At 52.1% G+C, this 16,834-nt stretch overlaps 1 protein-coding gene and 1 long non-coding RNA gene across 7 annotated transcripts in view; one reads left to right on the forward strand and one right to left on the reverse strand.

Annotated features, from left to right (window-relative positions):
- The window catches only part of PAX7 (paired box 7), a 101,587-nt gene that overhangs the window by 56,381 nt on the left and 28,372 nt on the right, over positions 1–16,834 (reverse strand). The gene's annotated exons all lie outside the window — the stretch shown is intronic.
- On the forward strand, positions 12,013–16,369 carry LOC123617542 (uncharacterized). Of its 3 annotated transcripts, none has more exons than XR_006725698.2 (3): positions 12,013–12,221; positions 12,542–12,676; positions 16,188–16,369. It is a non-coding gene; the product is annotated as an uncharacterized LOC123617542 (long non-coding RNA). The 3 variants fall into 3 exon arrangements; XR_006725697.2 differs by lacking the exon at positions 16,188–16,369 and adding an exon at positions 13,511–14,792; XR_006725696.2 differs by lacking the exon at positions 16,188–16,369 and adding an exon at positions 13,539–14,792.

Raw genomic sequence — 16,834 nt, forward strand, 5'->3', positions numbered from 1 at the left:
TCCTTTCTAAAACGGGGGCAGTGATGGGAGTCAGGGAGGAAGGGAAGAGCAGGAAACTGTCTGGGGGTTGAGCTCCGAGAGCTGTGGGTGATGGGGCATCCCGGCTGAGCTGGCCCATCTCTCCTTATTCAGACAGAAGACTGGCAGGTGGGGAGCTGGCACTCCAGGCTCAGTCCTTGAACTACTGTGTGACCTTGACCATGTCATTTGTCCTCCTGGCATCTCCATTTCCCCCTCCACCCACTGGGAGTAAGAAGGGCCAGCCACCTACCCTTTAGAGTGTTGGGGTGGCTACACGGATGGGACCTGAGAAGTACCAAGGGGAGTCCTGGATGCTGTGATCACAGCCCGCTCCCCTACTAATTCAGGAAAGTTGCTTTACTCCTCTGGGCCCCAATTTCCTCATCTGTAAAATGAGGAAAATCATACTACTGACCTCAAGGAGTTGTCACCCACAAGGATGAAATAAATTACTGCAAGACAAGGCTTACAACACCGCCAGGTATACAGTCAGCACTCAATATATGTTGTTGTTGTTGTTGTTGTTGTTGTTGTTGTTGTTGTTGTTACATCCTCCCTGACTCCCATCACTGCCCCCGTTTTAGGAAGGAGGAGAGTGAGGCTTGGGGGTGAAGGAACACATGCAGCATCTCTAGCTGTGGGAGGCAGACCCAGAATTCAAGCCCAAGTCCATTCAAGCCTGAATACAATAAGAACTTTACCTACCTCTGTAGCCCCCAGAGGCAACCACATTTGCCTGGCCCCAAACACAAAGGCAAGGAATACATGCATGTGTGAATGAATGAACGAGTGAATGAATGAATGAATACCCCTTTGTCATTCCTTCCTTATTCTCCTCTGGTGGGGGCTTTGCACAAACCCAGCCACATCCACAGACCGCACATCCCATCCCCGGGGGAAGCCATCCCAGATGCAAGTGGTACCCAAGGAGAGGAGAGGGTACGAGGGTCTCAGGTAAGTGATTTAGCCGGGACTCAAATGCTGGCAGGCACTAAACAGCCAGAGATGGAGACAGACCTCAGGAAGCCGAGCTGGGGGAGGCCTCAAAGTCAGCGAAGGGGAAACAGCAGCAGCTGGGGCCCCAGCGGCCAGACGAAAATGCCCTGCACGGCGGCAGCGGGAAAAGGCAGCCTCACCACCCGTCAGCGCCCCACAAAGCCACTGTGAAAGGACCATATGCCTGGGAAGTCAAGCCTGCCCGGATCCTCCTGCCCCTCTCCCCACCCCCCTCTCCCCCTCCTCCATGCTGGAGCCTGGAAGGCTGCAGCCGTTGGAAAGGCAGCAGGGGAGGTGGGATGGAAAATGGTTTCAGGATGATGGCCCCTGTCTCCCTCCCTCCATCAGATCCCCTGCCTCCAGGCTCAACCTTGAGGAAGGACTTAAAACTAGGGCTCCCGGTACCCCGAAGACTGGGCTCTGTGACCACACAGTCTCTGACAGCAGGACGGGGCATGAAAGTCACAGAGGAATAAACACAAAAATAGCTATTGATGTTCTGAGCTGCCTGTGTGTTTTTCCCATCACAAGGCATCTAGTCCCAGGATAACCCTAAGAGGTGAGTGCTACTATGAGCCCCACGTGACAGATAAGGAAACCAAGGCTCAAAGGGACTAACTGAGTGGCAGAGTGACAGTTAAACCCGGGTGGCTGGATCCAGAGGCGCCATCTTAACCATCAAGGTGATACTTGTGAGCCTGGCATTCAAGGCCCTCCCTGCCCTGGCCCAAATATGTGTCCCCTGCAGGCCACTTCCAGGGCTTCACTCGCTGCTGTGGCCTGGTGAGGTGCCTTCCACTACTTCTTACTGTCTCACTTTCCCCCTCCTTCAAGTCTTGACTCAAAGTCCTCCTAGTCCAGGAAGCTCTCCATGACTGCCACACCCTGGGTGCTCGCTTTCCTGGAACCCCTGTGGCATCTGCCCCCCCGGTGCCATCCTCAGCACTGGGCATAGACTCTTGCTGGGGACCGACAATGAAGTTCTAATGCTTGTGTTTTGTTTACCAATACACCTCATCATCCAGTTTGTAAAAGGTCTATTTGAACTTCCTGAGGATGGGAACTAGGCCTCCCTCATCAAGCTGGGGACACCCTGGAGTAGAGACTGGGCCTTCACAATAAGACTGGGAATTTCTTGAGGACAGAAGCTATACTTCTCCTATAAAAGGGCATTACCCCAGGGGCGGGGTGACTGGGCACAGCTCTGTGTTTCTATCATTCTAGAATGTTCTTAATAACAGGCTCTAACAGGAGCCATCAGTTAAACAAAGAAACCATGGAGCTTGCCGTCACAGACAACAAGGAGAAATAACTCAAGGTTCCCCAAAGTCAAAGGTTCTTTCTTGGGACTCTGGGCTGATTCCTCTTTCGTCAGGAGTCCTTTCTAACCATCCGACGTCTCCATCTCTCCTCATCTCCATCTTTCTTTAAATGGGCCTCCCAGAAAACTCTGAAACCTAACATTTTATTGAATATCAAGGTGCACCTACTGGGGGACCCAAGACCCACAAAGACAAAAGCTATAGCAATGAACGTCACTGCCACGGAAACAAGTAGATTTCTCAGCATCCTGCCTTTTGGAAGAGAACCGCTCTCACAGGCGGGCAGTGCTGCCGGCTGACTCTAGAGCGCGCATCTGAGAGTGAAGTAGAATTGCCAGAAAAACAAGCCGGACCTTGAATGTCGCTTAAGGGAGGCCAGCCCCCCTCCTTAGAAAAAGAAGCTTTACCTGGGAAGCCCACCTAACAGAACAGACTTCCCCTCTGTAGACCCACATCAAGGGTCTCAACTTAATTCACTTCTCCACCTACTGCTGCCTCCGAGAACTCCAGACTAAAATACAGACAGTCACTGTGGAAGTGCCCTCCAAACCTGCTACAGGCAGCCGTGGGCACCCCAGCTAGAGGAGGGGACAATTACCTTGCCCAGAGGCAGGTCCCCAGGGAGCCCGTAGGCTGATTGGAAAGACAAGGGGGTTCTGGATTGGAACTCTGATGTTTGTTCTTGACTTTGCGAGGGTCTAAACCCTTCTCTGGACCTCCTTTTCCCCATCCCTGAAAACCAGAGGTCATCCTGGGACTCTAAGAACAGCCCTGAGAAGGGGACCTGCACTGTATCTGATTTATTCACCATTTCACACACCAGAACCCAGTACAGTTCTTGGTACACAGTAGGGCTTTTGCTAAATGTCTGTTGCTGGATGGAAAAATGATTTATGGATGGAGGTAATGAGGAGCTCAGGAAGGGACTGAGATTCTAAGTTAGGGGTGCAGGGTGGGCTGCAGGACACCCCAAGATCATCTGACTCCAGTAGAGGCAGGGAAGGATGGATTTCACCCCCTTGTATTCTGCCTGGGGCCAGCCCCGCTTCCCAGTAGTCCCCAGACCCTTTCTCTCTAAGGAGAAGGGGCTGGGGAAGGCGTTCTCCTCCTTTCGCCTCCCTGTCTCCCCTCCCCTCCCCCACCCTTCCCGGCCAGGCCAGAGCCAGTCTCGGGGCCCCTTGTGTCTCAGGCTGGTCGCTGGGCAGCCCGGCCTTTCATGGTACATTCTCCCGCTGCCCCCTCCCCACCCTCTCTCCCCAGCAACCCCATCCTGCCGTGCCCCCATCAATCTAGGGCAACCCGGCCTCTCCAGCTGGCCTGGCCGGGCTGTTCCCAGGCAGAGCAGGTCCACAGTGGAAGGTGGTGGAAAAATGTGGACAAATTTCTGATTTGCAACACTCTGGGAAAGAGTTTATTGCCATTGTTTGAGGACGAATGTATAAATAAAGCAAGGCGAAGATTGCAGGGGGAGGCTGATGAAAGGCAGAAAACGAGAAATTTTATGGCCATAAGGAGCGTACTCTAATGGTGATTTTTGAGGCACTGGACCATGGTAGTTACTTAGCCAAATGATCGCTGTGAAGCTGGGCAAGGCGGCTTATTTCTTAATTACTGTTCCGTATTATGTCAGGCGGACGCCCCAGCCCTGGAAAACTTGGTCCTGAAGCAGACACCAGCTCCGAGCCAGGTCCCGGTGCTGGGATGCTGATGGGTCCGTGGGAGGCCATCACCTGTGCCCATCAAGGGCAGGGGGTCCCCAGGGTCTAATGCCCTCTCCCCGCTGCTCAGGCTCCTGTTCCCAGATATAATTCATCCTTTCAACACACAGGTGTCAAACACGTGTGGGTTCTGAGCCAGCTACGGGTGATACGACGATGAAATGGACACGATGCCCAGCTTCCAAAAGATATTTACAAGAAGCAGCTAGGAGACCATCTGGGGCTCCTTTTGCAAAATAAGCCAGAGGACAGGACAGACAGAGGAAGGAAGCAGCAGTGTGGTCAGAGGGGGGTTGAGGGAGATGAGAGACGGCTCTGGTGTGCTGTGTCACTCGGGCCAGGTACACAGCCTCTACGATCCTCTGTTTCCTCACCTGTAAAGAGAGGGCTGGGACTAAATTGTCCCGTTTCGGCTCTAACATATTATGGTTCCAAGATTCTAAGGCGCCATGATTCTGTTGCTCTTAGAGTTGGTGAGTTTGATTTTTCAAAGGTGATCAGCACTTGTCCTGTTGAACCCCTTCATCTTGTTACGGTTTGCTTCCGTCACACGATACGATACAGTTAACAGAAAGATGAGGGAGTTGACCGTTTATTCAGGGTCTGATATGTACCAGGAACTCAGCACACATTATGTCCTCTCATAAAATCCCTGCCATCACTTCTTGGGGCCAGGGCTTTTGGGGAAATGCTCAGAAAGCTGCGGAGACCCCAGCTGCTCAGTGGCAAAGTCTCCCTGCAGCCCAGGCAGGTCCCACGCCTAAGCCAATGAATGCGTTTTAAGTAAACCAAGACACGTCCCCAGCGTCTCCTGCACCAGGGGTTCTCAAGCTTTAGGGCATCAGGATCCCCTGGAAGACTTGTGGAAACAGATTGCTGGGCTCCTGGGGGAGTTTCCGATTCAGTAGGTGGAGCCTAAGAAGTCACATTTCCAGCAAGTTCCCTGGTGAAGCCGCCGCCACCGCTGCTGGGGGCCACACTTTGAGAACCACTGTTCTGTAGTAATTCAGAGAAAAGGAGCAATAGCTAACAAAATCCACGCTACACTAGGGAAAGGGGAAACCACGCAACTCTTCTTACTATTGTCAGGTGGAAATAGAGGGGTTGAGAGAGGGTGCCAAGCCCACAGCCCCTCATGGCACCAAAACGCTAGATCTTTTTCACATGGTGGGGGTGGGGGGATCGGGGAGAAGACAGCCCAGTCGGGACGCAGCCAGGGGACAGTTCCACAGGTGAACTTTCTTCTCTGCAGTCCTTGCTCCTGCAACTTACCATGGTGGCTGGGTCATCAGACTTGTGCCAGACCTCAGCCAGGGATGCATGGAACCCTGACCAGGGCCCAGCCTGTCCTCCACCCACCCCAGCCTCTGAACCCACCTCTTTCTACTCCTTCTGTTCACCCCAGCTCCCGCCCTAAGCCCTCTTCCTCCCCCCCGCCCACCTTTATCCTCGAGTTCAACAATCAGATTTGCACAGTCAGCAGGGGACAGCTGCTTCAGCATCAGGAGAGTGACTTTAAAAGGCTGAAGTCAGGGACCACACCTGACACCTGCCTCCTCCCCGACCCCTCCTCCAGCTCCCAGCTTGAATTATTTGAAGGGACAATGCTTCCGCTCCACGAGGACAAGGGTTTTTTATCTGTTTTGTTCACTGCTTTATTCTCAATGCCCAGAAGAGGGCCTGGCCCATGGGAAGAGCTCAACACAGACTTGTGGAATGAATGAATGAGGGGATAAATGCACATGTAAGGAATAAATGCAACCCCCATACACTGAGATCGGTGCCATAACTTGCAACTTTGCAACAGATGCCGACGAAGGTTCGCTCTTCAAGCCAACGTGATTATCGGTGGGTATGTTCAGATCATCCTGCACAATCATCTCATTAGAGATGTATTTATGCATCGCCAGACACCTGGCACCCCGCTGCAAGCCCCAGCTAGCCAGCTGAACAGTTCCAAGAGGTCTGGAGGATCGACGCTCTGTAAACCAACACATCGGTACTCTACTGAATCCCTGCATCCTTATCCAGATGTTTGGTCCACTCAGAGGCAGCCCAAATGCAAATGAGGTGTCTGAATGATGGCGGCAAAACTGCTGCAACGGCCCTAAGACCCCTGGGCCACCCTGGACCGTGAGCATCTCAAGGCAGAGCATCAGACATCTTTGGAAATGGGTTGCTGGAGTTTTTAAAGGAGTTAAAATCCAATTTGAGCCTGCTGCTTACGCCTTTTCTCATTTCATGTGTTTTTGATAAAAAAATTTTTTTGATCAATAAAAATAAAATCTGTTGCTTGCACCCTGGGGCAATTATTGCCCTGGGCCCAGTTTGCTGAATCTCGATAGAATAAATAATGCTATTTTCCCCAAATGTGGCCAGCCATGGGTTAGTTACATTAAACTAGCAGGGAGAGGGAGGAATCTGAAAAGACAGGGTTCTCAGAGGGCAAAATCATGCTTCGAGATGGGGAGAGATCAGGCTTCTCAGTTCTGAGAAACAAGTGGCATTCTCCATGAGGACACAACAGTGATAACAGGCATTTGTGGTGCTTTTACCAGGTGCCAGGTTCTGAGTTTGGCACACATCACTGGCTTCACCCCACAACACTCAGAGCTGGCAGGCGCTGATATCGAACCGGTTCTAAGGATGAGACTCAGAGAGGGGCAATGACTTACCCAAGGTCACACAGCTCTATGCGACTGTGCCTGGACTTGAACCCGGGTCCATCAGGAGTCAGAACCACGGTCAGACCCCTGTGCCACTCTATCTCCCTTTCACTAAGTGAGCGCAGTGACAAGACCTTGGAAACTGTAGGACATTCACAAGCCAATGTCTCTTTTCTACACTCCTTTGCCATCTTCCCCTCTCCCTGCAATGCCATTCTGTGCTTGCTCCGAATCACCCTGACAAGGCTGCTGAAAAGACCAGTGCTCTCTGGCCTGGGGTGGCATTGGTGGGAGGGGATGCTGCGCTCAAGCTAGGGATGGACCTCGTGAGAAGATGCTGGATCTTGTGCTTTGTGAAATAAACATGGAAAGACCCACATCCGCTGTTAACCATGGTCCTGCTGGGTGTGCGCACGTGTGCTTACAGTTCCTGGAACTTTTACTCTCTGCTGTATATTTCTGAACAAAAAGTTGATCTTCCACTAAAAGAATCTGAAGTATCCCGCAAGAGGGCAGGGAAGGAGGAAGGTTTGGCGACCTCTGAACTAGACGTGTAAAACCAGGAGGCTAGGGGACCTGGTGGCTAGATTCAGAGGGTCAGTGGCGAAAGAGAGGGAGGTGGTGAAGGGAGATTCTGAAAGTGAAGGGGTTTATCACAGTGCCTAGAGATTCGGAAGTTGTCAGTGATGGAGGTGGGGAGGCTGGTGATGGCGGTGAACGAGGAAGGACAGAAACATACAAACACAGAGTGCCCGGGGTGTATCCGGCTCTGCTCAGACCTTCCCCCATTTCATCCTGACAAGTATACGGACAAGGAATTTTCTCATTTTATCATTCCCATTTTTAAATGAGGTAGCAGATGCTCATGTGAAGCCAACTCAAAGACATAAGGCAGAGCCAAAATTCAGGATTCGAATCCAAGCCAGCTGAGCCTCCCGGGATGCTGGGAAGGGAAGTGCCTCCCCCAAAGCCCAACCTTTACCCTCTCAGCCCTCCTCCCACGCAGCCCAGGGAGCCCCCCAACCCCAGCCTCCAGCTTTCACCCCCCTACAGGCTGGACCGCCTGCCCTCTAATTAGATTCCCCTGGAAATAAGAGTTCATTGTACCGTTCTGCTAAAGGCAAACTGATTTTACAATTTCTTTTCTTTCCTCCTCTTTAATAACTCACAATGTCTCAAGGAGGTTTTACTTAGGGCCTGCACACTGGAAAATTATTCTGTCTCTCATACACTCATTTTTCTCTTGAGGAAAATTGAAAACTGGATTTCTCCTCCATCACTGGCCCCCTCTCTTGGCCTGTCTTGTGCCCAGAATATGCTAGTCCCTTCTCAAATCCTTCCTTGCCCTTCCCTGCCTTGAAAGCAAGGCCCCCTGCCTTCCTGCCCCACAGCTTGGAAAGGCTGGCAGCCCCACGGATCTTGGGAACAGTGAGGAGTCTTTCAAAAGCTGAGAGAGGGAGCAGGCGGGAGAGCGAGCAGGAGGCAGGAGGTGGGGGAGCAAAGCGGTTTGCTCCACTTTGAGATGCATTTGCCTCCAGAGAACTGGACCGGCTCCAGCACTTTTGAGGTGGGAGCTGGGTGACGGCAGGGCCTTTATCCCATCGGGTTCCCGTTAAGTGTCAGGGAGTAAATTATAAACAAATGGGCCGCATTTCCATTTCTGAAAGCATCTCCAGCCCTGCCTTCGCTCTCCGCATTTAAGGTACATCCCCTTAAGTGGTTTCTGATGGGACAAGGAGCCAGGTGGATGGTGTCACACAGGCCGGGGCTGTCATCTCTACAGCCCACAGGCCCCACCGGCTGGCTGGCATTCCTTCTTCAGGCATTGGAGCCAGACTAGCGCCGATCTGAGCCGGATGGACAGACAGACAGACGGACGCCCCTGGGGGACTGCAGATCTGGGCTCTGAGTCGACAGGTTTCATAAATTAGGGTTTGAGAGCTCTGGCCCAAGGGGAAACAGGAGGGTGGAGCGGGTGCTCGCTGGAGAACAGGGCCTGGGCTGGGGCTGCACCGAGGGTGTGGCTGATGTGACCACGGCGGGGAGGGGCACAGCAGGTCCCTGAGCCTGGGTACTCAGGGGGTGTGGGACAGAGTGTCTTTGGCACCCTAAGCAGGGCAACACTCCCCACGTCACCCCACCTCCCAGCTCCTTCTGCCACTGTTCGCATTAAGGAGGATGGAAACGGGAGAAAGGCTCAGCTACACCCATGGGACAGAAACATACAAACACAGAATGCTCAGGGTGTGTCCAGCTGTACACAAGTCATTTCACAATAACTGGGACCATGGCCAGGCAGCCAGGTCCGGGCTCTTATTATCTCATTTGATTGTCTCCTGGCAATATCCCCACCAGGCAGGCACTATTACCCCACTTTACAGATAAGGGTTCTGGAACGCAGCGAACCCGTTACCGGCCATCAGGACAGCTCCCTGGAAGTGTGTTCTCTGTACCAGGTGCCGTTAAGGTTCTTTTGTGGATGAGTTCCCTTAACTATTGCAACACATGGCAACTATTACGATTCCACTGACAGATCAAGAAACCAAGGCTCAGAGAGGCAGAGTGCGGGTTGATCTCAGGGCTGATGCAGGCACCAACCTCTCTGCTTGGGAAGAGGAGGCTCCCCCCAGATGAACTTGGCCTCTCATGTTTGAAACCTCCTTTTTGTGTTGAGAGAGTCAGTTGGCTCAAGCTAGGAGCAACCTGAGAGATCATTTAGCCCCACCTAATTCATGGTCTGACAGTTGAGAAAACCGAGACCAGAGAGGGGATGTGACTTACCAGAAGTCACACAGCAGCTCAGTGGGAGAGCCGGGACTGGTGTCAGGCTGCCCTCTAGTCCCAGAGACACTTTCAGGGTACGTCAGCAACAGGGCGGGCGCGGGATGGGGGTGGCGGCAGGTAGCAGGGCTCCCGGGCAGGGCTCTGCAGAGGGTGTGGCCAGTCTGGCCACTATTTTTCCTAAGTCCTGGAACCACTGACTCGGATGCAGGTTCTGAGTTCTTACAATGCCCTAAATTCCTCCTGGCCCTCCCCTGCAAGCCTGGAAGTAATGCCTTTGGCTGCCACCCACAGTCTGAGGGTGCTCTGAGCCTGGGTGGAGGAAAGAAAAAAGTGAGAGTGAGGCCAAGAGCCAGGAACTGAGCGGTGTCGGCCAGGCTGGGGATCGGAGCATTGTTCCTTTGTTCACCACATGGTACTAGAGGCTGCCAGCGAGAGATGGCTTTGGAGACTGAGAACTGGGAGTTTGAATCCTGGGTGACCTCGGGTTGATCACTTAGCCCCTCTGAGCCCCAGCACCTAGGAGGCAGGTGGGTGTTCAGGTAAAGCAAGTATCTGAGGAAGGGGAGGCAAAACAGACAGCCGCTGTCCCTCGCCTCCATCCCTGCCAAGGGCCCCCAAGGAAAACAAGACACAGGCACTTGCCACAATCTCTTGGGCCCTGACATGTTGCAGGAAGAAACTTGAGGAAGACGAGTCTGGCCGGGGAAGGGACTTGGCTATGGCTGAGTCACTGTTTGCTGAAGGTTACCTAAGATGTGCCCAAACAAGAACCAGCCAGGGTCCTCCCCTAGGGCCTCCAGACACACCTGCTCGCCCAAAACCAGGACAAAGGCAACCGTCCTCCTGGGAAAACACGCGCCAACCCAGGAATCATTGGGTCCAGAAAAAAGCTGATGTAAATGCATACAAAAGCAGGTGCTCCATGATTGGGAGCCATTATTATTTCAACAAGCATTTAATATGCACCTACTAGGTACCAGGCGCTTTTTCACATGCTCTCCTTTCTCAGCTTCCTGCCAGTCTAAGAGGTTTCTGATGGTTTCTGGTCATTGCAGGGGAGGATGCTGAAGCTGGGAGGGTGTGGCTCAGGCATCCATGTGGCTGGAACATCCCCATCTCTGACTCTGGGCCAGGGGTTCTCAACCTGGACCACTCATTAGAATCACCTGGGAGCTCTTAAAAATACGACCCACCTCCATTCTGATGTAATGGTCTAGGGGTGCAATTTGGGCACTGGGATTTTAAAAAGCTCCCCTATTTGCGGCCAGGGCTGAGAACTGCTGCTCTAGGGCTCTGGGCTTTGCTCCAAATCTTCCCACCTCCTGTTCGGCTCTGGGGGCAGCATGGTTAAGAGATTTAGAGCAGAAGGGAGAATCAGGAGCTGGGGAGGGGTCATGTGTCCCACTGACCTTGGCTGAGGGAAAGAGAAGAGCAAAGACTGACTCCTCCCCATCCCCCCGGTGCTGGTTGGGCTGGCTCAGGGGCAGGGGTCCCAGCCAAAGCTGGTAAGTGGGCAGGAGCTCCTGGGACTGGGCTAGGAGGTCATTCACAGCATCCCCCTGCCTCTACCACGTTCTCCCACCCCTGTCCTCCTAATCTTCCTCCTCACCCCCAGGACCTCATGACTTACAGGACTCACGTGTGTTTCCTTAAATCTAACCTTAGTCCCTCCAGCTGCATCCTCCAGAATTCATCTACTGGAATTTGTCCTCCTTGCATTCCACTGCTGTGTGAGGATCTAGGCTTCTTGGGAGGAGGGTTTCCCCTTATGGGACTGCTGCAAAGCCAGGGGTGTGTGTAGTCTGAAGCATCCTTCCTTCCCCTGCATCTCTCTGAAGGATGGAGATGAAGCTCAGCCACAGAACCAGCTTCTCCCCACCTCTTCCCTTTTTGTAGGATTTTACACTTGACCAAGAACCTCAGACTGGGTATTACTATTCTCCCTCATTTTACAGATGGGGATCAGGCCCAGGGCAGCAGCGTGGCTAACAGCACACACAGCTGGCTGTGGCAGGGTCAGGACCTGAACCCAGCTCCTCAACTCTCAGTCACTGAGTCAAGGGCAAGTAGTTGAGGTCCCACCATCTTTGATCTGCAGCATGAGGGAATAAAGTCAGACTGAAGGAAGAACTGCCCAACCTTAATAGTCCTAAGCTGTAGAATCAGCTGCTATGGGGAAGCTTTAGAATGTCTCAGGGGCCTTGCTGGATGACCCCTAAAGTACGCCTGCCCCCTAAACTTACCACAGGAGCCAAGCTTCCATATGCCCCCACCACCTAGCAGTTGGATATTTCCCCCCAGGTGAGTCAAAGGGGATATTCAATCCTGTTTCCTTTTCTCTGAACTTGCCAAAAGCTTGTTTGCTCTGAGAGGCCCGTGAGGCCTTGGCTTCCCCGGTTTCAAATAATTGACTTTCAAAGCCCGTCTTCAGGTGGAATGCTGCCACGCACCACCTGGGTGAAGGGCTGGGCCCCAGGGACTGTGCCAGGGAATGAACGGGGAGGTGTCTGGGCTCCATGATTGGTGGATGCCTCCCAGATTCATCTCTGGGCCCCACCAGCCCCTTTCCTCACCCTAAAGCCTTGTCCATCATCACTGGCTGGCATGGAGTCGACTCTGATTGGGGGTTGAGATGAGCAGGGCAGGAATGCAAGCCCCTCTGCACCCTTGAGGATCTTAGTGGGCAGCTAGTAGCAAGAACGCAGCATTTGCAGGTATGTTCATCAGTGCCATTAGCCCGTCTGGGGCTTCAGGCTGAGAGTACACCACCCCGCACCCAGGACCTCTTCTCTGGAGCGCCTGTGAGGTCCCCACGGGCCAGAGCCCTCAGGGTCCCCCCTGGACTGAAACCAGACCACTGTGTGTGGAGGGGGTGGGGAAAGGCCCGAGGTTTGGAGTTGCAAAGCTGGGTGGTGGTGGTGGGTTTTTTTTCCCACTCCAGATTAAATTATTATTTTGAAACAGAATGAGTTGAATTGGCACCGTCTCCGGAGAAGGGAGGTGCTGATAACCACTTCCTTTCTTTCTCCTACAGGCAACTTCACCACTTCTGCAGCTGGAATGCCCCCCGAGCCTACCCGTGCCCATGTTTGTGTGACTCCAGACACGAGACAGCTGCTTCCTCCAACTTCCGTGTTGGCTAGAGACCTGGGAAGGACACGTGCCACAGGTGTGTTGTCAAGGCCACTGGGGCGGAGAGCTGGGCCAATCTCAACCCCTCAGTCTGTCCCGGAGATAAAAATAATCAGCCACCACACTGATCAAGCACTCACGGTGTCCGGGCTCTCTGTTAAAGCTGCGTGCACGTTATCGCATCACATCACCTAACCTATTCAGCCACTATCGGTAATGAAACTCCACCATAGACATGAGGAAACTGAGGCCCAGAGAGATGAGGTAGTTTTCCCAAGGACACACAGCAGAGTCAGGATTGGAATTCGGGTCCGGCTGACTCTGGAGCCTGAGAGTTTAGCCATCCCCCTACACTGGCATGTTTAGAATCACTAGAAGCAAAGGGTGGTATCTCAGGCTGGGCCTCATCCCTGATGGGAATGGTCCCTGGGAAAGGTAACTCATTGCTCTGTTTCCTCTTGTGATCAGGGGCTCACCTGTCTCAGGGAACACTGTGTGTCTAGGGGAGCAGGTCCTAGAATAGGGAGCTCCTGGCCCCTCTCCTCTGGGCCTTACCTTCCTCACCTGTAAAATGGGGGCAGAGAACTAACTGGTCCCAAAGCTCCCTGCCTCTCAGCCCCAGTCTGACACTCCATTGTTTACTGCGTGGCTTTGAGCTACCGGTGTCACTCTTTGGGCTTCAATTTCCCCATATGTAAAGCAGAGTGACAAGGCCACCGCCCAGAGGGTCATGAGGATCACAGCCTTGGAAGTGCTTTGTAAACTGTAAAGTGCTGGTCACATGAGAGGTCTGTGTTAGCTTCGTAAATGGACCTCCAGCATGGCGGTCTCACCCTCAGGCCTGAGAGCAGCTCCTCTCTCCCTCCCCCAGCCCCCAGGCTTTGCCTTCATTTTTCCAGGTCACCAGCTCCCCATCTGTGAAGCCTCCTGGCCTCCTCCAGGTGTGGAAGACTCTCAGCAGTTGGGAAGGAAAAACCCAGATGTGGCTCTAGGCTGCGTGGGGGCCAGGAGAGAGGTCACCACCGCCTCAGAGGAACGAGATCATCTTTCCAGCAAGATGGAATCTGTCCCAGCCCTGCCACTAATTAGCTGTGTGACCTTGGGCAAGTCACTTAACCTTTCTGGGGCCTTTGCCCCTCCATCTGTGAAAATGAGAGGGTCAGACTAGCCGCTTCCAGAGCTGACATATGAGGAGGATCTGCTGCAGGAGGAGCTTCTTTCAGCTCCAAATCCCAATCTGAGTGCAGTGACTGGGGGGGAACTGTGAGTTTCAGGACCCTAGATGGGAGAGGGGATTTCGGCCCCGGGATCCCACGTCCTTAGAGCTGGTGGCTGCGATGTGGGCTTACATCCCCCTTTCTCTCTGCGCTCTCACTGGGAGGGAGAAGGGAAGGCTGTGGTACCAGGGAGCCGTCCTGGACGGGCTGGTAGCAGCCGGCCTTAGCTTCAAGGCCACGTTAAAGTCTCTAACCTTTTCTGGGAGAGTGTCAGCAGTGCCTGTCTTTCACTGTGGGACCAGGCAGTTCCTATCTGCAGTCTGTCCTCTGAACTCATCAGCAGTTGCATGTTATGATGGGGCCAATTCCTCCGCACACCCCAGAAAATTCCAGACGACTTAGAGTCCGAAAACCCAAATTCAAATTCCAGCTGAGCTACTTTTTAGCAGGAAGCTGAAAAGAACATTCTACTTCGCTGGTCATTAGTCTTACCATCAACATAGGAGCCGAATGGTTCCTTGAGCGAAAAGGTGAGAGTGACAGGCACCGGGCCAGGCATTCTAGCTCTCACCTGCCAGCTGGGCAGCGACAAATCAATCAACAAAACCCACTGCGGGTGAGGCCTCGAGGAGGAAGCACCCTCTTCTTCTAGCCTCCAGAAAAGGATGTCCTTGACACTTGAACTGTAAGTCTAGAGCAGTGCACACTGCACAAGCCCGCTCTGTCAAGATAAACGTATGTGTGGATGTGCACATTTCCCTGCAGAGAAATATCTAGAAGATCAAACTTCCAAATTATTCTCAATATTTAACTCCAGGGGACAGATTAAGAAAAGAAGGGAGTGACAACCTTTTAACTTTCTATATTCTTTGGGTGTTTGACTTTCCTTTTAGTGTTAAGCATGTAATTCTTTTATAATAAAGAACTAATAAAATGTTTTTGGATGTTAGAAACCAGCTTTCTTTTTTTCTAAAGGGTAAATACCTATTTGATTTATTTTTTTTAACCTATATCCAAAACTGGTAACACAGTATTACTCTTTTGTTTGGCTTTTTCCTCCCTCCTTTTTTCTAAATCAAAGTATATTTGATTTATAATGTTGTGGAAGTTTCTGGTGTACAGCACAGTGATTCAGCTATACACACATATTCTTTTTCATATTCTTTTAAATTATGTATTATTCCAAGATACTGAATATAGTTCCCTGTGCTATATATACAATAGGACCTTGTGGTTAATCTATTTTATATACAGTAGTTAGTATCTGCAAATCCCAAACTCCTAATTTATCCCTTTCCCCTCTCTCCCTGTTGGTAACCCTAAGTTTGTTTTCTACGTCTGTGAGTCTGTTTCTGTTTTGTAAATAGGAGAAACCAGCTTTCTGTTTTCTAATCCAAGCAGAACTCTTGACCTGTAGCTATAGACTCTCTCACAGGGCAAGAAAATAAGTGAATGAATGAATGAACTAAAGAAGAAATAAAGAAGCCACTACAAACTCCAAGACTTCAGAAAGGTTACCTAATTTTTCCACACCATTGAGCATCACTTAGAGCACCTTACAGACGGCTGGGCAGGGATCATTATTTTTAGGCTGGTTTTGAAGACAAAATCACCAAAGCTCAGAGAGGATGAGTGACTTGGCCAGGGCCCTGGTCACATGCTTTAGAAGTGCTCGTTTCAGGCTCTAGGAAGTCAAAGCTCCCTCCCTACTCCCAGCTCGGGGTCCTCCCTGGCCTGCCCGCAGCTCATGGAAGACAGGCTGCCTTCCTGGCTCTTGGGTGCTCACCTTGTCCTTGGCAAAGCACCCACCCCAGTTGTCCAGATCCTGAGCAGACTCTGAGGATGCCGGTGCAGGTAGAGGTCAGGCTGGGCTCAACCGGGGACCAAAAAAAAAAAAAAAGACACTCTCTGGGCTCCGAGAGGCTGGTTTCAACCCTCCTCTTTGGAAACATTCTTTGATTTCAAAACAGGCTGGAGTGTAAAACCAATAAAGTTTCTTGTGCCCATAAACAAACAGGCAGCCACTTAACCTCCCTCTTCCTCGCGCCCTCAGCCCACCCCCTGCCACTCGAAGGCGCAGGCAGAGGGCAGGGCTGAGCACCATTGTCCCGGGTAATTAATTGCGGTAATAAAGAGCTGCACTGAGCTTCAAAGGCCAGCCTGGCCACGGGAGCTGGAGCCCTGGCTCCTGAGGGCAGCCAGAAGCCAGCCTGGGCTCCAGGCCTGCCTCTGCACCTGCACGCACTCTCTGAGAACCTACTGTGTGCAAGCATGGTACCCGGCACTTGGCTTTTTCCAATACTATTGTGTGTCATTCACTCTATTTTACAGATGGGAAGACTGAGGCTCAGAGATTACAAGAGTCAGGGAAAGGGCCAATTTGACACGGAATCCAGCCTCTTGTGGGCTCCCAGAATATCTAGAAGGAAAGATGCGACAGGCCATTAAGAAGATGGGAAGAAATGCAGTCTAAGGCAGGAGATGTGGACACAGCACAGTTGGTTTGCGGCAGACGTGGGGGGCATGGTGGTGGGTGGGAGGAGGAATCGGAAAGTTTCTGGAAAAATGCACAGGAAATGTGAGTTTGAAAAAAATAAAGACAAATTCATTTCCATCTCATGAACCCCAAAGCCTGAATCTCATGCTTCAGCCCAGTGCCTGGCATTTGGTTAGTGCTCAGCAAAGACACTGATCAACTGACAACAGGCTGTCGACGAGTTCAGTCCTCACTCATCACCCCATCCTGTGCCCCCGGCTGTATCACATTTTTCTTTCCACCTTTCCCCTTGCACTCTCTTGAGCCTCTGTGATGCTCCAGGCTCACGTGAGCTGCTTTCACCCATTATTTCACTTAATCCTTACAAAACCCCTATGAGAACAGTATTTTTAGCTCCATTTTACAGGTGAGAAAACTGAGGGTCCAAGAGAAGAAAGGCTTTCTTATTCGGGGGGTCAGCTGCCCACTTCTCCTCCCCAAA

The sequence above is a fragment of the Camelus bactrianus genome, chromosome 13, assembly GCF_048773025.1.
Source record: "Camelus bactrianus isolate YW-2024 breed Bactrian camel chromosome 13, ASM4877302v1, whole genome shotgun sequence".
Taxonomy (NCBI): Eukaryota; Metazoa; Chordata; class Mammalia; order Artiodactyla; family Camelidae; genus Camelus; species Camelus bactrianus.